The following is a 26,469-nucleotide window of genomic DNA, read 5'->3' as shown; positions in this document are numbered from 1 at the left end:
AGAGACATTTGGCAAGGTCTAAGGCTATTTTCTAGTTGTTATTACTGGGATAGAATGTTATTAATGGCATCAGGTGAATCACACAAGGCAGAGGTCAATCTTCTACCACAACAAACGACCAGAGCTAGGTACTGCAGGCCATGACTAGAAAACTAGCACTTGAGGTTTGAGACTACCTTGGCCACACTATGATACCCAACAACAAAGAGACATTAAACAGTAGAAACTTTAATTCTGAATATTTAATTATATTAAAAATTACCAGTAAAGCTAGTTTAAAACTTACTCATTTGGAGTGTATTAGTTAAAGAATAAAAATTTTCAGTCAGAAGAAGAAAGTTTAAGATAGCTATTGTACAACATGCAGACATAGTTAGCACTCTACATACTTACCTTCTCTTACCACAAATGAAGACTATACATGTTAGATTTAATAATCCTCAATGTACACACATTTCAAAATGTTAAGCACAAACATATTTTACATTTTTCTTCAGATTAAAAACTAGTTTAAAAATACATTGTAGGAAGTTTAGGGCCTGGTAATACATTGCTTTAATCCCACCACTGTTGAGGCAGAGACAAGGAAATCATTGAGTTTAAGGCTAGACTAGAACTAGGGCTATATAATAAGACCCTGTTTCAAAAAAAAAAAAAGTACATTTTATATCTATTTATAAAACATTAGAAGAGATTTTGCTTGCTTTAAATGGCTCTGGGTGTCAAATCCAGAGCCTCACTGAATTATACCCCATGCCTTGCTGCTTTTTCTAAATTCTTCCTTAGAAATCCTACTTTGTCATACCGTTTCTAGAAAACTTTGTTGTATGGGGGATAGGGAGATGCTCAGTTGGTAAAGTACTTTCTGAGAAATCATGAACACTTAAGTTTGATCTCTAGCACTCACATGGAAAGTTAGGCATGGCAGTGGGTGCCTGTAATCACACTGCTAGGGAGGCCTGACTGCCTCGCTACCATGCCTGTCTACAGTTGCTGTATCTTAAATCTTGGTAGTACCTAGAGTAAAATAATAGGTCAGCAAGATGACTCAGAAAAGATGGTACTTGCTACTAAGCCTAGTGACCCAAGTCCGATGCCCAGGACTTATGTGATGAAAAGAATCAACTCCTACAAATTTCCTTCTGACTTTCATATGTTCTATGGTATGCCCATACACACACACACACACACACACACACACACACACTAAATGAATAACTAAGACTTAATTAAAAAGAAAAAAAAACTTGAAGAGTAAAGCAGGGAGCTGGATAGATGGCTTCTTGGTTAGGAGTATTTATTGTTCTTTTGGAGGAGGACTAGGTTCAGATGGAGCTCACTCAAGTTCCAGGAGAATTAACTCCCTCTTCTAACCTCTTGTGACTGGTATACATATATACATGCAGGAAAAACACCATACAGATAAATCTAAAAATAAAAAAACTCAGCTAATAGTGAGTCTGAGAAACATCTAATTTAAAGCAATACTATAACCTAACAAAACACACACACACACACACACACACACACACACACACACACACACACACAGAGTCATCCCTAAACAATTTAAAATGCCTTATGTTCTTGGCCCAGTCTCAAACAAAGCTCTTGCTACTTTACTAGAGACACAGCTCATCAATTCTCTGTGCAGGCACCGTATCTGAGCCAGCATTCTGGGAAGGCATTATAAAATCTACAGAGAAATAGCCATGGCCTGATTTAGGATGAAAAGAGTTTAAGGTAAAATAAGGTAGGCGCGGAGCAAAGTAGAGTGACCATGTCCAAAGCAAATGCTTGTATTAATTATAAACGGAATGTTATGAACCCCTATCTCAAAATAAGAAAAGACTGAGAATACAGTTCTCCGTCAAGGCACTTGTCTAGCACTAATAAGGCCCTAAAATCAATTCCAGTACTGTCCCCTGCTTCTCACCCAAAAAAGATGTGTTGGTTCATAACTTTTAATCTTCGAATTAGGAGGCAGCTGTATCTCTGTAAATTTGAGGCCAGACTGGTCTACATAGTAAGTTCCAGGACAGCCAAGGTTATCTAGTGAGGCCCTGTCTTGAAACAAAATGATATGCTCAACAACAAAAAAAGCAAGAAATTGTATTTTTACCCAACATTGTTGCTCTGACTGTCTTTTCTCTCTCCTTGTCCTGTTCCTTGTGTCCTTCCCATTTTCTTCAGATCTAGCTCATTCTTAAGACAGTAAAGTTTCCCGCGGCCATTACTTTGTTGTTAATGGCTGCTAATAAAACAAAGCACATGATTTTGTGCTGAACAATGCCTCAAAATAGTTAGGTATAGTGATATACACTGTAATCCTATAATTCAGGAGGAAGAAGGAGATTAGGGGAAATATGAAGTCAGCCTTGGTTATTTAGCAACTTCAAGGCTAACCTGAGCTATTTAAAAAAAAAAAAAACAACTATCCTGTATTTTAAGCATGTCTATATACAGCACACAATTATGTGGGTGGGGAGCACTTTTCAGCACAGCTGCTTTCAAAAATTGGGCAGGGAACTCCTGTCCTGTGGTGGGTCTTTCTGTCACACAGCTATCTGAGTAATCCATGCTCCTATAAGTAACGCCAATAAACTCACAAATTGGTTTGTTCACAAAACTCAATGAACTTTAAGTAACTGCAGGTAAAATCATGCAATACATCGCCTCAAAAACAAAAAAAGAACCATCAAATTTAAAATAAAAGCAAAAACTGTGAAGCCAGGCCTGAAGAGCGTGTGAGTACTTGCTCTCTCTCACGTTAGTCATTTCACTAGTAGTGCTGAGGATTGAGCCTGGGGCTTCCCACACTCCTCATCTTCAATACAGCAACTTTTATTTTTGGACCAATTCAACAAAGTCTACCATGTGTGGAATAAAGACAAGGATGATGGAAAACTTTCTAGATGGCCAGTTTGGTTTGTACTGCTGTCACCTGCTTTTATTACCCTTTGCTCTAAATATCTAAGAGTAAAACAACACAACAGTTCTTTTTGTGTGTGTATTTTTAAAATTTATTTATGGGGCTGGAGAAATGGCTCAGCGGTTAAGAGTACTGACTGCTCTTCCAGAGGTCCTGAGTTCACATCCCAGCAACCACATAAATAAATCTTTCTTAAAAGATTTTTTTATTATATTTAAGTGCACTGTAGCTGTCTTCAGACACACCAGAAGAGGGCATCAGATCTCATTACAGATGGTTGTGAGCCACCATGTGGTTGCTGGGATTTGAACTCAGGACCTTGGAAGAACAGCTCCTAATTGCTGAGCCATCTCTCTAGCCCCCTTGCTTTTGTTTTCCTGAGACAGCCTAGGCTGTGCTGGAATTAGCTCTGTAGACAAGGCTGGCCTTCAACTCAGAAATCATCTGTCTCTATTTCCCCAAAGGTGCCATCCCACCAGGCTAATAAACAATACAATGTTTTACCACAATGGAGACAAATATAACAAAATGTTACTATAAAAGGTAGGAGTCAGGGCTGGAGCAATGGCTCAGTGGTTAAGAGCACTGACTGCTCTTCCAGAGGTCCTGAGTTCAATTCCCAGTAACCACATGGTGGCTCACAACCATTTGTAATGGGATCTGAAAACAGCTATAGTGTACTTACATATAATAAATAAATAATCTTTAAAAAAAAGGTAGGAGTCAAGGAACTTTATAACTTACCTATAAATTTAAAATTTCCAAGCATTAGCATGCCAGAGTTTTGTAAAGTCTAGCATTTATGATTATGAAAGTTCTCAACAACAACACTAGAACCCATGACTAGGCAACTGTGTTGCTCAAAGTAAGGTCTAAAGCCCAACCACACTGGGATAATTCTGACCTTTGTTTGAAACACAGAACTTTGGGCTCGCCCCTAAACAACAATCAGGATCTGCCATTTAACATTAAGCTGCCATTCTTCTCCTTTTCCTTCTTTACTTCAGACAGGTGTTACTACTCTGTAGCCAGACCAGTCTAATTCTACATCAGCTTCCAGGGTACTGGAATTGTCATCATGTATCTCTGGAGCTCATAGAGAACAACCAACCTCTGCCTCATGAGTGCTGGGGTTAAAGGTGAGTGTGCCACCATGTCCTCACAAGCTATATCTATGTTTAAAGAGTTTTCCAGATTATACAAGCTCCAAAGTTAGTCACAGCAAGCAAGAGCAATAATACAGATAGATAGCTGGAGTTAGGGACCAGAGAAAAGGCCCTATTTACATTACAGACACCATTAGAAAAGACATTAATTCCCATGCGTGGTAAATGTTTAATGGTAGCCCTGCCAGAGAATGACTACATTATCTGGACTATTTAAATAAATATCCCATAAAAAAGGAAGGCAGAGTCTGCATAGTAGCACACACCTGTAAGACTATCACTTGGTAGGTGGAGAGAAAAGATCAAGAATTAATGGTGAGCCTAGCTTACAGTGTTGAGGCTGGCCTGGGCTACATGACACCCTGCTTCTTTATAAACAAACAAATCAAAAGTCAAGGAAAAATTTTTTTCTATAACACCTTTGGGATTTTGTAGCACATAATTTGAACGGGGGGGGGGGAATCAACTGTCTCTGCTGTAAATCTGAAAACTTAAAACATTAAATACTACATAAGGGCTGGAGAGATGGATCAGCAGTTAAGATCACAGACTGGCATTCCAGAGGTCCTGAGTTCAATTCCCAGCAACCACATGGTGGCTCACAACCACCTGTAATGAGATCTGATGCCCTCTTCTGGTGCATCTGAAGACAGCTGCAGTTTACTCATATAAATAAAAATAAATAAATCTTTAAAAAAAAAACTACATAAAAATTCTATATAAAAGAAGTCATAGAATTATACCATGTTAAAAAAAAATAACATATAACGGAGCACAAATTGAAAACAATTGCGTGCCAAGGAATTGAGCTGACAGTACTCAATGAAAGGAACATATGATTTACAGTACATGACCATCAGTATCTACTGAAGTCTTAAAGTAACAGTTTCTAGAGAAAAATCACATAAAAGGAAAAAAGCAACCTTCCTCTAGCTTTCTCCAGAAGTGAATCTCTCCTCTGAATCAATAACTAACCCAACAGTCTCTGGCTTCTTTCCTTTACTCCCTGGAGGAAATACTTGCCCTGTCGCTGTTAACAGTTCTAACCCATCTCTTTCTTGACTCCTGGTTGCTTTAATCTCTCTCCTCTCCCATCTTCCTTGTTTATGCTCAACACACCTTTAATAACTTTTATTAATCCTCTTTTATGGAATGATAGCATTAAAAAGGGGGTCTACAACATTTAATTTTTATTAACCCTAAGAAAAGGAGCCTTTCTTTCTTTAGCTGCTCCTTGTCATGGGAGCATTGTCTGTGTCTCTGAAAGCATTCTGTTTCAGAGTCTAAAGGCTACTGTCTCCACTCAGATGACTACCTATTACTTTCTCAAGTCAAAGGCACTGGGTAGAGTAGAAAGGCAGACTGTAGCCTTCAACCTATCACAAAGGGATAAATTATCTGGTTAAACTCTACCCTTGTTGTTGCACTATCACTATAAAATGATACATTGCTTCTTTGGCAATCGGGGTTTTGTTTTGTTTTTCTTTTAAGGCAGTGCTTGGGATGGAATCCAGGGCTTTGTACCTATGAGAGGCTCCCTACTGCTCTATCACTCAATAATAGTCCCTATCACAATGGTATTCTCAGAACAGATCCTTGTATCTTCTATCATCATGGTAAAAATAAAAGAGGGGTTACTAATACTGCTCAGTTAGTAGAGTTCTTCCCTAGGACAACAAAAACATAGCTTTGATCTTCAGCACCCATGAAAACTAGTGTACTGATATACAGCACAATCCCAGTATAATATAGGTTAAAAAAAAAAATCAAGGTCATCCTCATATACATAGAAAGGTCTCAAGTATACAGAAAGTTTCATATCATCATACCGACCTACATAAGACCTGTTTGAAAAATAAAACAAAAAGAAAGAAAGAAAGAAAGAAAGAAAGGAAGGAAGGAAGGAAGGAAGGAAGAAAGAAAGAAAAACAAGTTTTGTTTTGAGACAGGGTTTTTCTATGTAATAGCCCTCCCTGGGTGTCCTGGAACTCTCTGTATACCAGGATGGCCCTGAACTCAGAGATCTATCTGCCTCTGCCTCCAGAGCACTAGGATTAAAGACATGTGCCACCACATCCAGCTAAAACATTTTTTAAGGAAAAAAAATAGCAAATAAACCATCATCCCATCAACTTCTAGACAGAAGAGGATAGAGGAGCTTCCTTTAGATTGAGCAAGTAAGATCCTAAGACAATTGGGGGTGAAGGTTTAGAAGAAGGAAAACTGGTTCAAGTATTTTTCTGACCTTTGACAGAGTGAATGCAAGGACCTAACTCTAACAGAAAACACCTAAAATGCCATGCTCCTATGTCATAACGTAACTATATATCCCTCAGGCAGGCAGTCTGCTAGATCAATCCCCTTTATCCTTCTCTTGGCTTTTCTCTCAGCAATATGTTGTCCAAATATGTTCCATCTTCAACCTCATTTCACTGTATAGTCTTTGTCAGGTATTTTCTATATGCTTGACTCCACATCTGCTGTTTCTAACCCATCTCTTCTACCTCTTAGTTCAACAATTTTGGTTTTCATTCCTTAGAATTCTACTGAACTGCTCTGAAGCAAACAATTACTGTTAATGGGTAAATCCAAAAGGGACTTTTCTTTCTTATATAGACTTGGTCTCTCTGCGGTCTTTATTAACATTTGACCCCAGGTTTTATCCTAGACTTAAGCCAGATCATCTGAAAGCTGGACATACATAGGTCACATAGTCCTATCCCCCCAAAAAACTGCTTTTTCACTGAGGTTTTTGGCATTATGCCTTTGGCTTATACCAAAAGAAACATGGGTAAAATTTTATTTGCAGTAAGTATATATAACGCTTATTTAGAAAAGCTCTTGTTCAAAAAAATATTTTTCCTTTGCCCTAAATTATTTTTATTTTCTATATGGGTATTTTGCCTATATGGCTTTTGCCAGCCATAGTGTCTGATCTCCTGAACTAGAATTACAGCTGTGAGCCACCTTGTAAGTGCTAGAAGTCAAACCCAGGTCCACTGTAAGTGTTCTTAATCACTCTGCCAAGGCAAGTGAACTGTTGTTAAACTTTTTTCATTTTATAAGCTATATAATAGACCTTGTTATCTTTTTTTTTTAATTGGTTACATCTTGACAAATTTGTTAACATGTGTTTGAATGAAAATGGCCCACAGACTCATAGAGAAAGGTATTATAGGAGTAGGTGTGTCCTTGTTGTACAAAGTATGTCACAGGGCTTTGAGGTTTCAGAAGCTCAAGCCAGGCCCACTCTATCTTCTTGCTGTCTGCCAATTCAGATGTGTAACTCTCAGCTACTCCTCCATTATCATTGTCTGCCTGCATGCTACCATGCTTACCACCATGACAACAATGAACTAAACCTCTGAACCAGTTAGTCAGCCCCATTTAAATATTTTCCTTGATAATAACAGTTGAATCTATTCACAGTAATAAAACCCTAATAAGACACTTCATTCTATTTTCTATATACATCCCCCCAAATTCTTTGTGGAACTGAAATATAAATTTAAAAGTGTGTATATGTACTTTTGATAAACAGAAGTTAAAGAAAAAGTGTAAAGACATTTACAATAAACTTATCAGAAGAAGAAAAACAAAAACAAAAACAAAACACCTCAAGCTGGCCATGATGACTCTTGCCAATGTTGATTCAAGCAAGGCCAGCCCAAACAATAAGACCCTGTTTTTAATCCCAGCATTTGGGTAGCAGAGGCAGGTTAATTTCTGAATTAGAGGCTAGCCTAGTCTACAGTGGGAGTTCCAGCATAGCTAGGGATACACAGAGAAACACTGTCTCAAGAAACAAACAAAAGAACAAAGGGGTTGGGGGGGCTGCCTTGGAGAGATGGTTCAGCAGTTAAGAACACAGTTCTTCCAGAGGTCCTGAGTTCACATGGTGTCTCACAACCATCTAGGATCTGATGTCCTCTTCTGGTGTCTGATAGCTACAGTATACTCATATCAATAAAATTTAAAAAAAAATAGCAAATAGTTAAGATTTGTTAATCATTAATAAAGGAAAAATATTGTGTATTTTTATTTTAATGTTTTGCTTGTGTGTGTGTGTGTGTGCGCACGTGCGCGCGCATGTGTGTGTGAGGGGATTCCTAGACACTGCACTTACAGACAGTTGTATTCCACGCCTTGTAGATACTGGGAACTGAAGCTAAACCTTCTGCAAGAGCAGTTAAGTACTCATTTTTGGTTTTACTTTCCTGTGTAGCTCTGGCTGTTCTGGAACTTGATCTGTAGATCAGGCTGGCCTCAAACTCAGATCCATAGGTCATGTGGATCCCCTCCACTGGGATTAAAGGTGTATGCCACTTTGCCCTGCTCAGTTAAGCATTTATTTTTTAATTTTTATTTTTCTATAAGTTAAGCATTCTTAATTATTGAGCAATCTTATCAGCCCCTTGTAGTGTATCTTTCCCCCAAGGGTGAGAATAGACAGAATTAGTCATTAAGAACCAAAATCATAGGGCTAGTGTCTAAGGGTTTTAGTGCTGTGAACAGACACCATGACCAAGGCAACTCTTATAAGGACAACATTTAATTGGGGCTGGCTTACAGGTTCAGAGGTTCAGTCCACTATTCTCAAGGCAGGAATGTGGCAGCATCCAGGCAAGCATGGTGTAGAGTTAAGAGTTCAACACCTTCATCTGAAGTCTGACTTTCAGGCAGCTAGGCTGAGGGTCTTAAGCCCATCCCCACAGTGATACACCTACTCCAACAGGGATACACCTTCTAATAGTGCCACTCCCTGGTTGATCATATACAAACCATCACAGCTAGTAAGATAGCTTTGCTCTGGCCAACAGACATGACAATCTGAATTCAACACTCTGGATTCTCTAAGTAGAGACAACTAATTCCTGTCAAGTTACACTTACACACACACACACACACACACACACACACACACACAAATTACAAAAAAACAAACAAAAAATAAAACCCTAAAACCTACACCAGAATTCCAATTCTAGTTTTTTTTTTTAACCAATAAGAAAGGAGGCCTACAGTGTAATATACTATCTTCTTTGCCTCGGTTTCCATAAAAAAATAATAATGGTATCTACGCCCACAGATTTTTGTAAAGATAATAAGAGAACCACTGTATGATGGCAGGCTTCTGGGAACTTAAAAGGCCACCATCCAAGAAGACAAAGCATTTTAGGAATTTAGGTAAACAGTAGCATTAACATGCCTTTTTTGTTTTGAGACAAGTTTTCTCTGTGTAACTCTAGCTGTCCTGTGCCTTGTAGACCCTGCCTATGCCTCCCAAATACTGGGATTAAATATGGGCACCACCACCCTCAGCTTGTGTAAGCCTTAATTTCATAAAATTCTAATAAAAAAAAAAAAAAACCTTGAAGTCCCCATGAAAATGACTTTTTCAATAAATTCTCAAGTTTCTATGAGTTGCTGACTGATCAAATATTGAAATAGGGGATTAAGAGTTCTCTAAAGAAACATGACTGCTGCACACATGTAGTACACATATATACATACACTCAAACACACCTATCAGAATATACATATATGTTTTGTTTTTGTAAGAAATCAAACTGGGAGGTGTAGTTGAGAACCTAGTATGTCTTATGTCCGGGGTTTGGCCTCTAGTTCTACAAAAACAAAATAACAAATAAAACAGGTTTGCAAAATAGCTTAGTAAGTAAAATGTTGGTCACACAAGTGTGAGGACCCAAGTCTAATTCACAGAACCTATGTAAAAAAGCTGGGTGGAAGTGTGGACTTATTATCTCTAGGACTAACTATCTAAGTATACCAGTTGTTATACTTAAACTGGTGAGCTTAAAGTTCAGTAAGATCCTGACTCAAAAACTGAATGACAAACTAAAAAAAAAAAAATTCAACATTGACCACTGACCTCTACAAGAACCTGGATACATGGGTTCAGATATGTACAAGAATGTATCACATTAAAAAAAAATAGTAACCTTTGAGTTTGGTTTTTCTAGCTTGTAGACTGTGTTAGAAATACACTGTATCTTCCTAAAATGTGGCTCATGATTCCTAAAAATACTCATGATGAATGAAGGAAGATAAAGGAGCACAAGCCTTAGTCTCAGCAATTTGTCAGACTAAGGCAAGAGGGTCACTTGAATTCAGAAGTTTGGAGGTGGCCTGGGCAAGAAAGATAGGGACCCTCAACTTTTAAAAGACAAAGCTGAATATGGTGGTTCAGTCTATACTCATAATACTCAAGGGGCTAAGACAGGATCTTGAATTTGAAGCCAGACTGAGTTACACAGCAAGATTGTATCTATCAAATACACATGTAATAAGAAAAAAACCATTTACAATGGTTGATGCTTACTGAATCAAGTTCAGACTCTCTGGCTCAGCTCCCAGCTCTGTACAGTTTGTTCCCATCCCTGCTATTCATTTAACCTCATCTTTGAGTGCTCCATGCTAGGCATCTATCTTTACAACAGTGTCTACCGCCTTGCTCTCTCCTAGCTTACAACATCTCCTACATCAAAATCTTTTTAACCTTATCCAGGGCAGACTAACTTTGCTTTTGCTTTAACTATAACATGATACTCTATATTTGCATCTCCCTTCAACAAACTAGTTTTTAAAGGCAGGAATGTTTTGCTCTGTATCTAAAGCAATGGATACAAACCAATATTAGGTAAACAGCAGATACCTACATATTAGTATCACTGTCAAATGAAATACTGACCCAGACTGGCCTTGAAATTTCTAAGCAAATCAAACTAGCACCATTTGCAATCACATGCCCAGACATTAATTTTTGACTACATAAATATCAGTAATGCCGTATATAAGATAACATAGTTAAATGTATTAAATTATTACTAGAGAAAACTATCAAAATAAACACTTCATATTTATCATTGCAGTATTTGGTCATTGGAAGAAAAGTTTGATTTTTAACAATCTGTTACTGATAATAAAACTGAGTTTGACTGGATATGGTGGCATATTCCATCAATCCCAACATTCAGGAGACAGGCACTTAATCAATATACATAGAGATGCTGAGAAAAACAAAAATCTGGGTTTCATGGTAGATGCCTATAATTGCACATGAAAGGCAGAGAAAAAAAAGGATTGCTAAAAATTTTAAGGTCATCCTGATCTACATAGTGTGTTCCAGACCAGCCAGGGATATGTAGTTATGTAGTGAGTCCTTGACTCAAAACAAAAAATAAGGCCTATGTGGTGATGCAATCACTGAGGAGAAAAAGGCAGGAGTCCCAGACTATCACGAGCTACAAAGCTGGAAACCAATCTGAGCTATACAAAACCCTATCTCAAAAGTCCTATCTGTAAACATATTAACATCTGCTTGACAGTTTATATGAGAAATTAATTTTCATTATACATTTATACTGTGAAGACTAAAAAATAAGTCCTACATGAACAAATGAATAGAACTGGGAATATAACTTGCCCAGTGACAAAGTGCCTGTCTAGCATGGAGAGAATGGTTAACAAGACAGCCTTCATAGCTCTAGGAAACAAGATAGGGGATTTAGCAATTATTTGTCACTGAAAACAGGTAGAATGTTAAAGTTGTTTTGTTTGTAAAATAGACTCCTGCTAACTGACTTAAGATCTTCTGCCTTAGCCTCTCAAGCAGCTCAAATTATAAACCTATGGTAGCAAACCAGGCATAATATATACACTATGCAGACAGACAGACAGACAGACAAACTGTAACCCCAGCTGGATATGATGGCATACACCTTTAATCCCAGAGTTTATGTGGATCAGTTTGAAGCCACCTGGTCTATATAGCATATCCCAAGCCAACTGGAGCTGCCCAGTAAGACCCTGTCTCAAAAAGACAAAGGAGCCCCCAAGTAGTTCAATTAGTAGAGGATACTTGGTTTATATTTAACACTGGGTTTGAATCCCAGCACCATATAAACAATGCAAAGTGCCTACAGCCTCAGCACTCAGAAGATAGAGGCAGAAAGATTGGAGCTCAAGGCCTGCCTGAGGCTACATGAGAACCTATTTTGAGAACAGGAAAGAAAAGGAGAGAATAGTAGCTCCATGGTTTTACTGGCTAAAAAAATGTTTAAAGCAACAATTATGAAAATCTAACATGAAGACCACCCAACAAAGGTCAGCATAAACCATAAGATATCAACATAAGGGAGAGTTTGATCACAACTTATTATGTAAGTCAGGCTAGTCTTAAAAAATTTAGAATCTTTCCTGTCTCTTGCCTCCTGACAGCTTGTGTAACTCAATTTAGTTGCCAGACCTTTTGTTTTAGTTTTCAAGACAGCACGTCTCTATGTCCTAAACTCACCCTGTGTAAACTCATCAGGCTGGCCTCAAATTCAGAGATCCACCTGCCTCTGCCCCTTGAGTGTTGAAATTAAAAGTGTGCACCACCAACTCCCAGTTTCCAGGTATTTTTCTTAAAAAGATTTTAATTGTTTATATGTGTGTATCTGTGCATAAATGTAGCAGACCAGGTTTCTCTGTGTCGCTTTGGCTGTCCTGGAACTTCCATCTGTACACCAGGCTGGTCTCTGCCTCCAAGCCTGGCAATTTTTCTTTCCTTTCCTTCCTTCCTTTCTTTAAGAGATATTATTAAGGCGAGGCTGCTAGTGAATCTTCTACCTCAGCTTCCAAAGAATGTCAGGATTACACTTGTGTGCCATCCCACAAGCTTATAATTACATACATAAATATGGTCTTTTAAAAGGCTACCTGGGGGTAAAAAGGCTAGCTGAAGAGATGGCTCAGTGGTTAAGATCACTGACTGCTTGCTCTTCCACAGGTCGAGTTCAAATTCCAGCAACCACAATGGTAGGTCAAAACCAAAACCATCTGTAACGAGATGTGTGTCTTAAGACAGCTACTGTGTGTGTGTGTGTGTGTGTGTGTGTGTGTGTGTGTGTGTGTGTGTGTATGTGTGTGTGTGTGTGTGTTTAAAAAAAGGATACCTGGGTTTGGATTACAAATGTGTGATGCCACGCCAGCTTGTAGATAGATAGATGGGTGGATGGATGAATGTCTTTAAAAAAAAAAAAAAGTTGACTAGCAGATGGTGGCACAAGCCTTTAATCCCAAAACTCAGGAGACAGGGAAACATAAAGTATAAGTTCAAGGCTAGCCTGGCCTACAGATGAAGCTCTAGAACAACTAGGATGACAAATTCTGTCTCAAGAGGTGGCCAATTTGGTCACACAGTGATTTTGATGTCAGCCCAGACTATGTGAAACTGTCTAAAGAAACTGCAAGAGGTGTTATGATCAATGGCTCAGTTGTTAAGAGTGTGTATTGCTTTTGTAGAGAACCCAAGTTTAGTTCTAAGCACTCAAAGCAGTGCACACAACCTCCTGAAACTAGCTTCAGAGGAATCCAGGTCCAATAGTTCTGAGCTCCGAATGTACTTTTATACTCGTGAGTACCTACCAACACAACACACACACAACTTTTAATCAAAAAGATACCTGATGCTTTTTTTAAAAAATTAGTAGCTCCTTAGCAAGTTAAGAATGGGACAAAGGTTACAAGTAAAGCAGAGAGAGCACAAGCAGTAGTGGCATCATCCAATTGGTAACACTGCTCATTCCCAAATAAACTTTCTACACAGGACTTAGTTTTTAGGCTTCCTCATCAGATAGCAAGACAGACCGAGAATAAATAAATAAATAAAGAAGTGAAATAATAGGATGAGTGCTGTGAAGAGAGGGTAACATGGGCTGGAGAGATGGCTCAGCCATTAAAGGCTAAGCTCACAACCAAAAGCATAAGAGGGATTAACATACTTCCTATAGCTTTGTCAGAGGGCAATTTGTGTGGATAAGAAAGAATTTCAAAAGGCAGGCATAGTGGCCCATGCCTCCTAGCACTTGGGAGGCAGAAGAAATAAGCAAATCTCTCTGAGTTTGAGGCTAGTCTGGTCTACAGTGAGTTCTAGGAAGAGCCAGGGTCACATGGTATGACCTGGTCTCAAAAACAAAACAAAGAAGACTAAAAACAAAAAGAGATCACTAAAGCTATAATCTCACTCTCACCCAAGACTTATTTTACTAGCAAGTATGTATGTGCACCACTTGTGTGCCTAGAGGCCAGGGAGGCTAGAAAAAGGCATCAGATCTCTTAGAACTACATTTGCCTACATTTGTAAGCTGCTATGTGAATGTTGGGAACAGAAATCCCATCTTCCACAAGTGCTCTTAACTGCTGAGCTTTCTCTTCAGCCCCATAAAGTTAGAATCCACTCTACCCCCAACCTCAGGAGATTGCTAGGGCCCTGTACATGCTTAACAGACCCTAAGCAAGTGCTTAACAGATACCTAGATTGTAAACAGTAGTCCCCTGGTTCATTCCCCAGTACCACAAAACCCAAAACCCTCAAATGTATAATTGTGACCTGGTTTTAGAGGCTCTTTATTAAAGATAGTCCATTTATTCCACTTACTAAACATTTGCACAGAGAAAAGGCTTAAAGGAAGTCAACATTAGTGTCACAGTATTAATGGAAGGTTGGGTCTCAAGCAACTTCTCACAACCCAACTCTAGAGTAAAGCAACCTAACACCTTCCTTTTCCTTATTTTCTTAAGAGTGACCACCAAGACTCACCAGAGCCTTCCTTATCCATAAGAAACAGCTCAGAACCATTATCTCTAAACAGTTCTACAAGCTTTCATCAGTTAGAATACTAAAAAAGCTAAAATCATGTAGGCTTAATATTAACAAAAGAGGAATAACACACACAATTTAGGGTTTATACAGAGTTAACAGATAACCTATTTTTCGGATGATGCAACCAGGAACAATGGTTCTTAAAACTTTTTTTAAACATCAGAATCACCTGGTGAACTTAAAAAATACATAGATCTCAGAGATTCTGATTCAGAAGATATGGAGTAGATAAAACCTTATTTTATAAGGTCCCCAGGTCACTGGGTATGGCAACAGATCCTGTTTATAATCTAAGCACTTTGAGAGAGGACAGGTGATTTCAGACTATAATTATATTTCATATAGAATTTATGTTCCACAATTTCAAAGTTACTGGCCTAAAATATAATACTTTAAATATAGGCTTATATTTTTCTAATGTGATGTTCCCCCACTTTTGAGACAAGACTTCACACTGGCCTCAAACTCACTAACGGGAATTCTCCATCTCTGGAGTGCTAGAAATGTAAGTATGAGCTTTAACATCTGACTTGTTTATTTTTTTGATAAAAATTTGCAAAGATGCTAGGTGTGGTGGTACATGACTTTAATCCCAGCACATAGGAGGCAGAGGCAGCAGGATCTCAGAGTTCAAGGATTACACAGAAAGACTCTGTCTCAAAAAGACAAAAAACCTGCAAAGTCATCTCAAACCAATTCTATCTCACATAGTAGGTCTTCAAGTTTCACTTCTATTCTTGGGCACCAGTGATACTGAAAGATAACTTTCTTAGGAGGAAAGAACAAGCTTAGTTTTGTGATGCATCTCAGTATGTCACTACACTAAACGACCACACAAAGACTACTTGAAAGAACCACCGCCATTTCTATTTGGCTGGGAATGAGAAGGAGTTTCTATAAGTTAATATTAAGTCAGAATTTTCACAGCTCATATTCAACAAACACCTATACCATGCAGCATAAACATACACTCTTAACACAGATCAAGACTAGTTGGGAGGGGGCTGGAGAGGTGGCTCAATGGTTAAGAGCATTGGCTCCTCTTCTAGAGGACCTAGGTTCAATTCCCAGTAGCCACATGGCAGCTCACAATTGTCTGTAACTCCAGTTCCAGGGGATCCAACACTCTCACACAGACATACATGCAGGCAAAACACTAGTGCACATAAAATATAATAAAAAAAAAATTCATTAAAAAAAAAAACTAGTTGGCAACAAGCCCCCACATTCTCTAAGTATAATAGTATCATAGAACAAAATATGGATAATTTAAAAAGTATTTAACCAAAAAAATCTGAAAAGCAAAGATACATATATATCACATACTACTCATTGAAATTTAAAGAACATAGAAATATTAGATTTCTAAAGCAACTTGTCAAACAGAATACTTCTTAGAAATACAGTGTTCTGTTTAGGAGCAGTTTCTTTGAACTATACAGAAACTAACTAACAATGGACACCCAGTTAATAAACCCTGTACCCTAGAAGTAGCAGTCAATGGTGTATATATATAGAGAGAGAATGTATCACATAAAAATGAAAATCCAAGGATCTAGCCAGCCAAATCAAAGAATATGAATACAAAACTAATGTTAGAAATGGAGTCACAGTTACGTGTGAGGGATCTAATCCTGGTCCTCTGCAAGAGCAGCAAACACTTAGACATCTCTCCAGCTCCACCGGACATTTCCCCCAGCACTGGTAACTGAACCTGCTTCCCAAATAATAGGAAAGGTTTCTAACACTATGCTATATCCTCAACCCTCCAAATTCACTATAAATAGTTAATTAAAGGAGTATGCTCAGCCTGATGAGATGGCTCAGGAGGGTAAAAGCACTTGTAACCAAATCTGATGGTCTGCATTTGGTCCCCAGAATTTACCTGGGAGAAGTGACTCCTCTTCCAAGTTGTCCTTTGACCTCCAATATGCACAAGAGCACAATTGTGTATATTCATGCACATGTGTGCGCGAACACACACACACATACACACACACACACAAATTAAGACAGCCAGGCCTGGTGGTATATGCCTGGAATTCTAGTACATGGGAGGCCGAAGCAGAACTGTCTCTCATTTCAATTTCAGCCTTAAAGTCTAGGCTACAGACAGCCAGAGCCATCTCAACAAGCCAGTAAGCAAGCATTAGCAACACAAACATCATTTCTCTCAAATATCTGTTTCCACTACGATGTCCATAAATAACACTTTCTACTCTAGGCATTTATACCTCAGTTTGTTGGAGAAAGACCTTACTTTTCAAGACAATAATATAGTTTGCATTCTACTTCAAATATGGTGACTTGTCTAAATAAAATTTTTGTTTTGTTTTTGACAAGGTCTCACTAAATAGACTTAGCTGACCTAGAACTCAAAGATCTGCTCTGCCTCCCCAGCACTAAGACAAAAGGCATGTATCACTACATCTAGCAAATATATCAATATTTTAAGTTACTTCTAGCTAAATTACTTAAGTCGCTATACCCTAAATTAGGAAAATGGTCAATTTTATGTTTGGCTTCAAGTGCTGTAAAATTGTATCACCTTGGACCCTGAAGGCATTCATATCAAAATTTGAAAAATAGGAATCAAATACAATTAGGTCAACTAATAACACTTAAAAATGAGCAACATGTTCCTATTCATTCTCCAAATTAGTAAAGTTCTTGATTTCTCAGCAGTTTTCAAGTCAGTGTTGCTCCCTTCAGCAGCTTATTAACCAGTGATCAGTACTAGCATTCCTACAAGAACCTACAGGGCATAATTTATGAAGAATACTACTATACAAACCTTGCTGGAAAACAAGCTTGCAGAAAAGAACTTTCATTCCTAGTCCTTTCTCTTTGTTCTAGACAAAGTTTATAAGAAAAACTCTAGCCAGGTGGTGGCTGCACATGCCTTTAATCCCAGCAACCAGGAAGTGGAAGCAGGTAGATCTCTGAGTCCAGTGCCAGACTGGGCTACAAAGTGAGTTCCAGGACAGCAAGAAACGCTATCTTAAACTTGAAAAACCAAAAAGCAAAACAACAGAAAAAAAAAGTTCTAATAACCACTTAAATAGACTCATGTCAATTTACATAATATTAGCACTTGAAGTTTCCATCTCTATGGTGAGTGAGATGGTACAGTGGGCAAAGGCACTTGCCACCAAGCCTGATGACCTGAACTCAATCCCTGAAACACATATAGTGAGAATGATTCCCAAACTTGTTCTCTATCCTCCACAAATGCAGCATACCCCCACTAATACACAACAAACATGTTTTTTTTAAATAAACTTCAAACTCTAAATTCCTTTTTCCATTATATAAATGTAATTAATTATCTTACATTTTTCCCCAAAGGTACTTTTGTTATCATGAAAAGAGGTAATCTTATATCAAATCCTACTTAGTTATTTAGAAATCTTAAAGCAGAATATACCCACCCCCAATGTTATGAGATATTTTCCAAATACCCTATAATAATCCATTATTTAATAGCAAAGAGTACAGGTTGGCAATAATTGATAATGACTATTATAATACAAAGTAAACATGGGCCAGTTAGACTAACTCCAATTAATTAAGAAAAATTTTATCCCAGATACTAGATACTCCAAGGGAAAAAAAAAAAAAAAAAACCTGTTCCATATCAAAATTATAAAACCATAAACTGTCATTCACCATTTCACATCATTTCCCCAAAGTTCAAAACATATAACCCAAAGGTTTCTACAGAAAGACATCTGCTCTGTCAACCAACAAATATAAGGTACTAACAGTTTTATACCCAGGATCTCATAATATAGAAATTATTCTTGCATGCTCTGAATTACCCAATATGCTGCATCTCCTATGCTCAAAACTACCCAGATAATCCTCTAGACCTAAGAGGTGACATTACATCATACTCCCCCCCACCCTACCCCCAGTACTGGATAGTAAACTTAGGTTCCTGAGTGCTGGCAAACAGGCATATGCCACCATTCCCGTTTTCTAACTTTATTTTCCCAAGGGCAGAATCAACTTGTAAGGAATCACAGGTCTGCACCACTGGGCCCAGCTAGTCTCTTTTTAAAGAGCAAACAATGGAATAGGCATTTACCTCTCCGTGGCTGCAAAATCAGTTTGGGGAAGGACAAAAGAACCCAGATCTCCAGTTCCTAGCTTCGAGTCTGTCTGCTAGTGCATCGTGTTCTTTGGTTCTAGATTTGTGGTCATTCTAAAAGAAAAACAGAAATCATTTAATGAAAACAGCATTTCTCATTAATACACCATAAAAATACATAAATACAGAATAAAAAAAAGAGAGAGAGAACACATTGAAGATTACTATGATTGGGAGAAAAAACAAAACAAAACAAACCCCAACAGACTAACTGGTTGTGATAATGAAGGCCTATAATGTCAGTCAGTACCTGGGAAGTAAAGGCAGGAGACCTGCCAGCAGCCCAAAGCCAACCTGGGGTACATACAAACCAGGATCCTTTCTCAAAACAAAACCCTACCACCATGCAATAAACTGCTACTAGACTGACTAACTGAATAGTTCTATCAATGCCTGTAATGCCAATAATACAACACTCAAGTACTTTTCAGCCATTCACTGAATATATACAGATTAAAAGGATTTGTGATTGTTAACAGTTTTCTTATAATCATGGCACATATACTCAAAACTACCTAACATTCCCATAGTTGAAGTAACAATCTTTTAGCAATTTGTTTCCTTTTCTTCAATAAAAAGTGAGTAGTGTTACTGGTTAAGTTAGTTTGCACCACACACTAGTAAGGTTATTAACAAATAAGACAGAAGGTTTTGCTGACCTTTGAGAATCCTTGACACACAAATAATCAAATACTTGTTTCAGTGAAATAATGAATACAATATTTTTCCTCCCTGAACTACCAATAAGCTACCATGTTTCAAGTAATGCTGGAAATCTAGCTCTACTTATAAAGGGAGAGAGAGCCAGGTCTAGTGACCCAATACCTTTTAATCCCAGTTCTCTAGACTCTAAGGCAGGAAGATCCCTCCAAATATGAGGTCAGCCTCATCCACACAACAAATTCCAGGACTGACTGGCTACTTTAGAAAGACCATGCTCACACACACAGCAGAGGGTGGGGGTGGGGGAGTCTCCCAAGTGAAATACTCTTTAAAGTGTGTATACTCATAGTCCCAGCACTTAGGAGAGAGAAATGGGATTATGAGTTTGAAAAGTGAGATCATCAAAAAAAAAAAAAAAAAAAAAAAAAAAAAAGGAAAAGGGGGCTGGAGAGATAGATGGCTCAGCTGGAGAGATGGCTCAGCAGCACTTGCTGCTCTTGCAGAGGATCTAGGTTCAGTTCCCAATAAACACATGGTGGCTTACAATTAAAATTGTTAACTCCAGTTCCAGGGACGCTGACCCCCCGCCCCCCGACCTTCATAGGTTATCAATTATGCATGTGGATATATACATACATGCAGGCAAAAACATTCATACACAAAGTTTAAAAAATTCTTATAAGCAACAGAGAATTTAAAAAAATATATCTCTATATATGGTACAACAAAAAAGAAATCTCTCATAATTTAACTAGCTCAATAAAATTGATATAATACCTTTGAAACTCATGATAATGGACTGAGGAGATGGCTTAGCAGTTAAGAGCATTGGCTGATCTTCCAGAGGACCTGGGTTCAATTCTCAGCATCCACATGGTGACTCAAAACTGTCTTTCACTCCAGTTCTAAGGTATGAGACCCTCACACAGACATACATGCAATCAAAACACCAATGTACATAAAATAAAAATAAATAAAATTAAAAAACAAAGAAAAAAACAAAAACCCCTCAAGATAAAAGAGATGTCCTGGCTCTTTTGTTGGGAGGTAGCTTAATATAAACTTATTCCTGTGTAGGAAACAATTTCATATTGAAGTCCATATCACCAAGGGGAACAGAATTTACATCCCTGAACAAAACTTTCAGTTATTCCAGAATAAAGATCAAATATATGAAAAATATACCACTCCTGAAGTATTTGTTAATAGTCTTATGCAATGCTCCAACTTTACATTTAAATACTAAACCACTGAAAAAAAGCACAAAAAAATATTGGCCAGAAGGATTCGAAGATCGTGACTAGAAAGTCTATATAGTATTCTCTCCCCAACCCTGTAGGGTGATATAAGCCTGTAATTCCAATACTTGAGTGGCAGAGGCAGGATAAAGGCTTTGAGTTTCTAGGCCAACCAAGATTACATTTTGCAACCTGTCTCACAACCACCTTTTTAAAATTTATTTTTATTTATTTATTATTCTCACTCCCAGCTTTTTTAAAAAGAAAGTTTAAAAATTAAAAATAAAGGAGATTTGTTTCTATTTTATGCATGAGTGTTTTGCCTACATGTACTTAAGTACACAGAGGCCAGAAGTCAGGATAGTGACTATCCCTAAACAGGAGTTAAAAGATGGGTGTGAGCCACCATGTGGGTGATGGAACAGAACCTGGATCCTTGGATCTGTTAGCAAGTGCTCTTAACTACTGAGTCATTTCTCCAATCGCAGGATTTCTTTGTGTTGTTTTGCTTTAGTATTTTCGAGACAGTAATCATTATATTTAGGCTAGAATGGTCTCAAACTCATGATCATCCTGCATGCTGAGATTACAGGCTTGTACTACCATACTTGGCTTTATGTGTTTTTTAAAAAATGGGGTATGACAAATCTACATTATTTGAGAGCAGCTATCTGCAACATTATACATTATTTGCCTCTATTGTTTTTCCTAAACCTGGAAACTCTCAAGTTATTAGAAGGATCTATTTTTACCAAGAGTTTGAAGCCATCTAGAGCCAAGACATATAAATAGGATATAAAGGCCAAGTCAAGTTCCTACATTAAAGAGAGAAAGAGATGTGGGATAGTTGTAATGCTAACAGCATCCCTAGGAGAAAAAAAGGCTCAAAAAGAAACTTTCTGCCTATAAGTTCAAGATTCTGTCATAAGACTCCTCCCTACAGCATTAGTCAGCCACATGTGGACTCTGCCAAGGAACTCCCAAGCCAGTCATTAGTCCCAGTTGGGTTCCTTTAATTCTGAATATCCTTTTCGAAAATCTTAACTCTTTAGAACACATCTTAAGGTTAACTTTTGTTCCTCTTAAATTTTCTTACAAGGTTGGAGAGATCCCTAAAAATTTTTTAACTACTCCTAAATAAGGAGGATTTTCTTATGTACGCAGACATTCATGTAAACTGTGTGTCACATTACTGACTTAAGTAAGTTAAATCCTTGGGCTGGGCAAGATAACTCTGTGGGTAGAATCTATTTCCAGGAAAGCCTAACGACCTGAATTCAGAATTCAAGTAAAACCCCAGAGTTTTAATCCCAACACTCAAGAGCAGAAGTAGACAGATCAAGTGGTGTAAGGCCATCCTGGTCTACATAGTCAGTTACAGGACAGACAGGGCTACAATAAGGAAAAAAAAAGGAAAGAAAAGTGAGTGTAGGAGTCAGGTATGATACGGCCCAAGACTTCAATCTTAACCCATGGAAGGCTAAGGGCAGGCAGATCTGTTCAGCAACCAACTTAGTCTGCATAGCAAGTTCTAGACCAACCAGGGTTCCAAAAAGAAAGGAGAAAATGGACTCCATGGTGTTATACTGCTTTCACACACACTTGCCTGCACTCTCACACAAAGGCCTTTGGACATAGTGGCTCATGTCTTTAATCACGGTCAGAAGCAGGTGGAACTAAGAGGGGCATCTAGCCTGTTCTACACAGCCGGTTGCTGGCTAGCCAGAGCTATACAGTAAGAAACTACCTAAATAAAAACAACAACTTAAAAAACTTTTTTTTTTTTTTTTTTTTTTTGGTTTTGAGATGGGATTTCTTTAAGTAGTATAGGCTGGTCTTAAACTCAGAGATCAGCCTGACTCTGCCTTTCAAGAGCTAGGATTAAAGATATGTGACACTATGCCCAACAAAAACAGTTTTAAAAAGTAGTCCCCTCAGCATTTATTCACTCCTCTGATTTATTTTCCTTATAGATTTAGTAGTTTCCTTTCCATTTAAAAAAATCATAAACATACAAAATAATCATTTCATAACATTTCCAAAGGAATCATTGTACTTAGCTAATATTTGCTATTTGTTTGTTCTAGTAATATTGGAGACTAAATTTAACTCCTGACCAGTCCTAACTTTAAATGTGTCTGGATTCAAGGTTGTAATTCCAGGTATTTTGGAATTAGGAGGATTAAAAAAAAAAAGGTCTATCTAAGCTACACAGTGAATTCAAGGCCAACCTAGACAACTTAAGGAGACTTTACCTAAAAACTAGAAAGGGGCTAAGGAAATATCTCAGAGGTAGAAAGCACTTGCCTAGCTTACCCAGGACCCTGAGTTCAAACTCCAGTACAACAAAAACAAATCCTAACCACTCTTATCTGTTAAGGCAGTTTCAGGTATCAAAGGGTCGCCTTATCAGTTTCAAAGCTAAGGATAACCTTGAACTCCTCTATCTTCCTGCCTCTACTTCGGAAGTACTTACTGGCATTGGATACCATTAGGAACTTGAGCAGCTCCTTTTAATAAAATGTGGCACTTGTGAAACACAAACCTGACAGTAAAACTCTAAAATAATTACATGAGTTACATACTTTGGCCTAATATATTTAAAAAGTAGTTCTACTAAGGCTGTCACTCTATCTACACTACTACAATTAGCACAATTTTATTGTGAGGGAGGATGAGTTAGAACATTCTAGAGAATTCAAAAAGAAATGAGGTGCTGCTGAATGACTAAACATAGCTCAAAGGCAGAACAGTTGGATAGCATGCTCGTGCATGACAGGAAACAAAGTTTCATAGGATTTCAATGTGGCTAGTATGGCCTAACTAGCCAAAGAATCCTAAATTCTTTTGAGGGAGGACATAAAGGTTGGGGAATGTCCAAAGAGCTGCATACAATGTGGGTTGTCAAGACATATAAACTGAAATGACACACAATGAACACAATCTTTCTTAGCATTGAGATGATTGAAGCAAGTCGTTGGAACACATCTTTAACCACAGCACCAGGAAAAAGCCAGAAGCAGGTGAATCTGAGTTCGAGGCTAACCTAGTCTACAGAGTTCCAAGACAGCCAGAGCTACACAGATAAACTGTGTGTGTGTGTGTGGTGTGTTTAAAGTGCCTCATTATCTTTTCTTTCTTAAAAGTGTCAACCTACACTTTCTTTACTCAAAAACCTAAGCCACACACATCAGTGGCTAATTGACAATAAAATATGAGTGGGCACGGAAAGGTTACTCCAGCAATTTATCAAAGTAAGTTTTTAAATGCAAAAGACTTAAAGCCAGAATAAATACTTTGTTTAATTTCTTTTCCTGTCTATGGACTCCTGGGAATTTTAGCTTTCTTAATTGATCTAAACTCCAAAAAAGTATTAAGTCTCTTTGCTCATGTTTACTTAATGTTACACACTCAATACAGGAAGTCAGATACTAGAGAGTAGTTACATTAGGCACAGATACTTATAAACCATCTGCTGCAAGTGACCCAGGATTCAATTACAACATCAACCCTCACATTTCATCGAACAGTCAAATTACCAGTCTAGTCAAGAATAAGTTCATTCTACCCTACTGGTGCATTAGATCGGTTTGCACAATACTAGATGCCTTAGCCTAGCCCCAGAGCATCAGGTCTTCTAAGTGGAGTACGAAGTTAGCGTCAGGACATTTTAAACAGGCAAACTCCAGCGTCGCCTGTACAATCGTAACCAGCCCATGGTCCCGAATTTATAGTTTATCACATCATTTGATATGAGAGTGAAATTAAGTTTCAGTCCTTTTGAGATCTCTGAGCGCACCAATTCTGACTGCTATCGTTTCAAGGGGCTGAAGAGTGTGAACATAGTTGGAGAAAAACTATTTGGTGCAGAAATTCGTGTCTTTTCCGCGCACCATTGCGGGCCGCACCGGTCGGGTCCCGCGCAATGCCTTGGTGTGTGTTTGGGGGTGCAGCGGGGCCCGGCGGGGGTGGCGAGCGCGCGTTCCCCCGCCCGCTCAGGCGGCGTTGAGGCGCGAGCAGCTCAGCCAGCCTTGCAGAGGGAGCTCTCGGCAGTTCAGGGGTCCCTCTGCTCTCAACTACAGCAGCGCCGCCTGCGACACTCGGCGGCGACGGAGACACGCAGCAGCGATGATCGGACTAGAAGAAACTAAGAGAGCACCCCAATTGCTGGAGAAGCACGCAGGGCGATCGGGTAGGTTCCGGGACCGGGTGGACTTGAAGATGGGCAGTCCGAGGCGCGTCAGTCGGGACCCGACACCCACACGGTTCGGGAACCTGGCTAAGCGGCCGGCAGAGGGTTCAAAACCCCTAGGAGAAGCAAGCGCGGCAACCGAGCTTCAGAGGTCCAGCCTCGGTTAGGAGTACCCGTCGCGGGAGGGGCAGAGGGCGGGCCGTGGCCCGAAGATCAGCCGGGCCAAAAGCCGGCCTCGAGGGTAGAGACAAAGGAAGGAAAATGGAGTCGCCGAGCGCGCAGGCCTCTGTCGCCACCGCCGCCAGAGGCCTACTATGTTGGGAGGAGGGAAGCTAGCGGGCGGGCGTGGAGGGGGTTGGCCAGGCCCTGGCGGCGGCGCCGGGCAATGGCGGCGGCCGCGCCGCAGCAGGGACGGTAGAGGGAGACAAACACCCCCCGGCGGCGGCGCTGGCGCCGGGCTGCAGCCAGCGCCGACCGGAGCGGCCCCATCGTGACACCTAGAGGCGGCCCGCGAAACCTCCTCCACCCCGGGCCCCCTTACCTTCGCGCCACACCCCCCACGACGCCCGCTCCGCCGCCGCTCCACCGCTCCGGCCACCTGGCGTCCCCGGCCAGCTCCGCGTGCCTGCACTGGCTACTGCTGTCGCCGCTGCCGCCAAAGAAGCAGCTCCGCGCACGGTTTAATCGCTCCACAGGCTCGGACACAAAATGGCGGCGGCGCGGTGCAGTGCGCCTGCGTCGGCGCTGCCGGGGCCGCGGGTGCTGATAAGGGAAGAGACGCGTGGGGGGGCCGGCCGGCGGCGAGTTGAGGGCGGGGGAGGAAAGGTGAGGGGAGGGGTTGGCGCAGGGCAGCATGGGAGGCGGCCCCGGGCGCCAACTTTCAAAAGCAGGCGCGATGGCGTCACGAGATGCGCCGCGAGTCGCGTCGTCACGCCGCACGCGCCCTTCCGCGCCCTCACCCGGTCGCGCGTGGGCTTAGCTGGCGCGGAGGCGTCCTGGTTCCCGTTGGGTGGGGCTTCCTGGGCGGAGGCTTGCGGCTTCTGAGCAATCGGATCTCCGCCTAGTTGCCCTGATTCCTTAGCTCTGTCTTTCCTTCAAAGCTGTGAAGGGCGGGAGGACTACGGTTAGCTGAAGTAAGCGCTCGGGGCTGGGCCGTGGGGTCGAAGAAGCTCCAAGGTTCGGCCCTGCCCAGTCTCCGCCCCAGCTGGGTCCAACCCGGGGTTAGCTCTGCACCCTGTCCCGCCACCGAGTAAAACCCAGTGAGTTCCGGCACTCTCTCACTTCTCGGACACTTGTCCCGTGCTCAAGATCGACGGATAGGAGAGGCTTTGCCCACGGGTTTTGGTAATCTTCCTCCCAAGTAAAAGGGCCTTATAAAACCGGATGTGAAATTAAGAGAACTAGGACAGTCACCTCAGTCCGGAATCATAGCCGACCACAGCAGTCTTTAGCAGCA

General features: G+C 39.9%; 1 protein-coding gene across 3 annotated transcripts in view; it reads right to left on the bottom strand.

The window, feature by feature from the left end:
* CTCF (CCCTC-binding factor) overlaps positions 1–25,710 on the bottom strand; it is a 46,575-nt gene extending 20,865 nt beyond the window's left edge. For all 3 annotated transcript variants that reach the window (XM_080937428.1, XM_080937430.1, XM_080937429.1), the window contains exons 1-2: positions 25,555–25,710; positions 18,858–18,974 (exon numbers count right to left, since the gene is read on the bottom strand). The gene's annotated coding sequence lies outside the window, so the exon portion shown is untranslated. The remainder of the gene's footprint in view (positions 1–18,857; positions 18,975–25,554) is intronic.
* Positions 25,711–26,469: the final 759 nt, after the last annotated feature.

The sequence above is a fragment of the Micromys minutus genome (genome assembly GCF_963924665.1).
Source record: "Micromys minutus genome assembly, chromosome: 24".
Lineage (NCBI taxonomy): Eukaryota > Metazoa > Chordata > Mammalia > Rodentia > Muridae > Micromys > Micromys minutus.
Note: the sequence above shows the minus strand (reverse complement) of the source record. Positions and strands in the feature narration are given on the sequence as shown.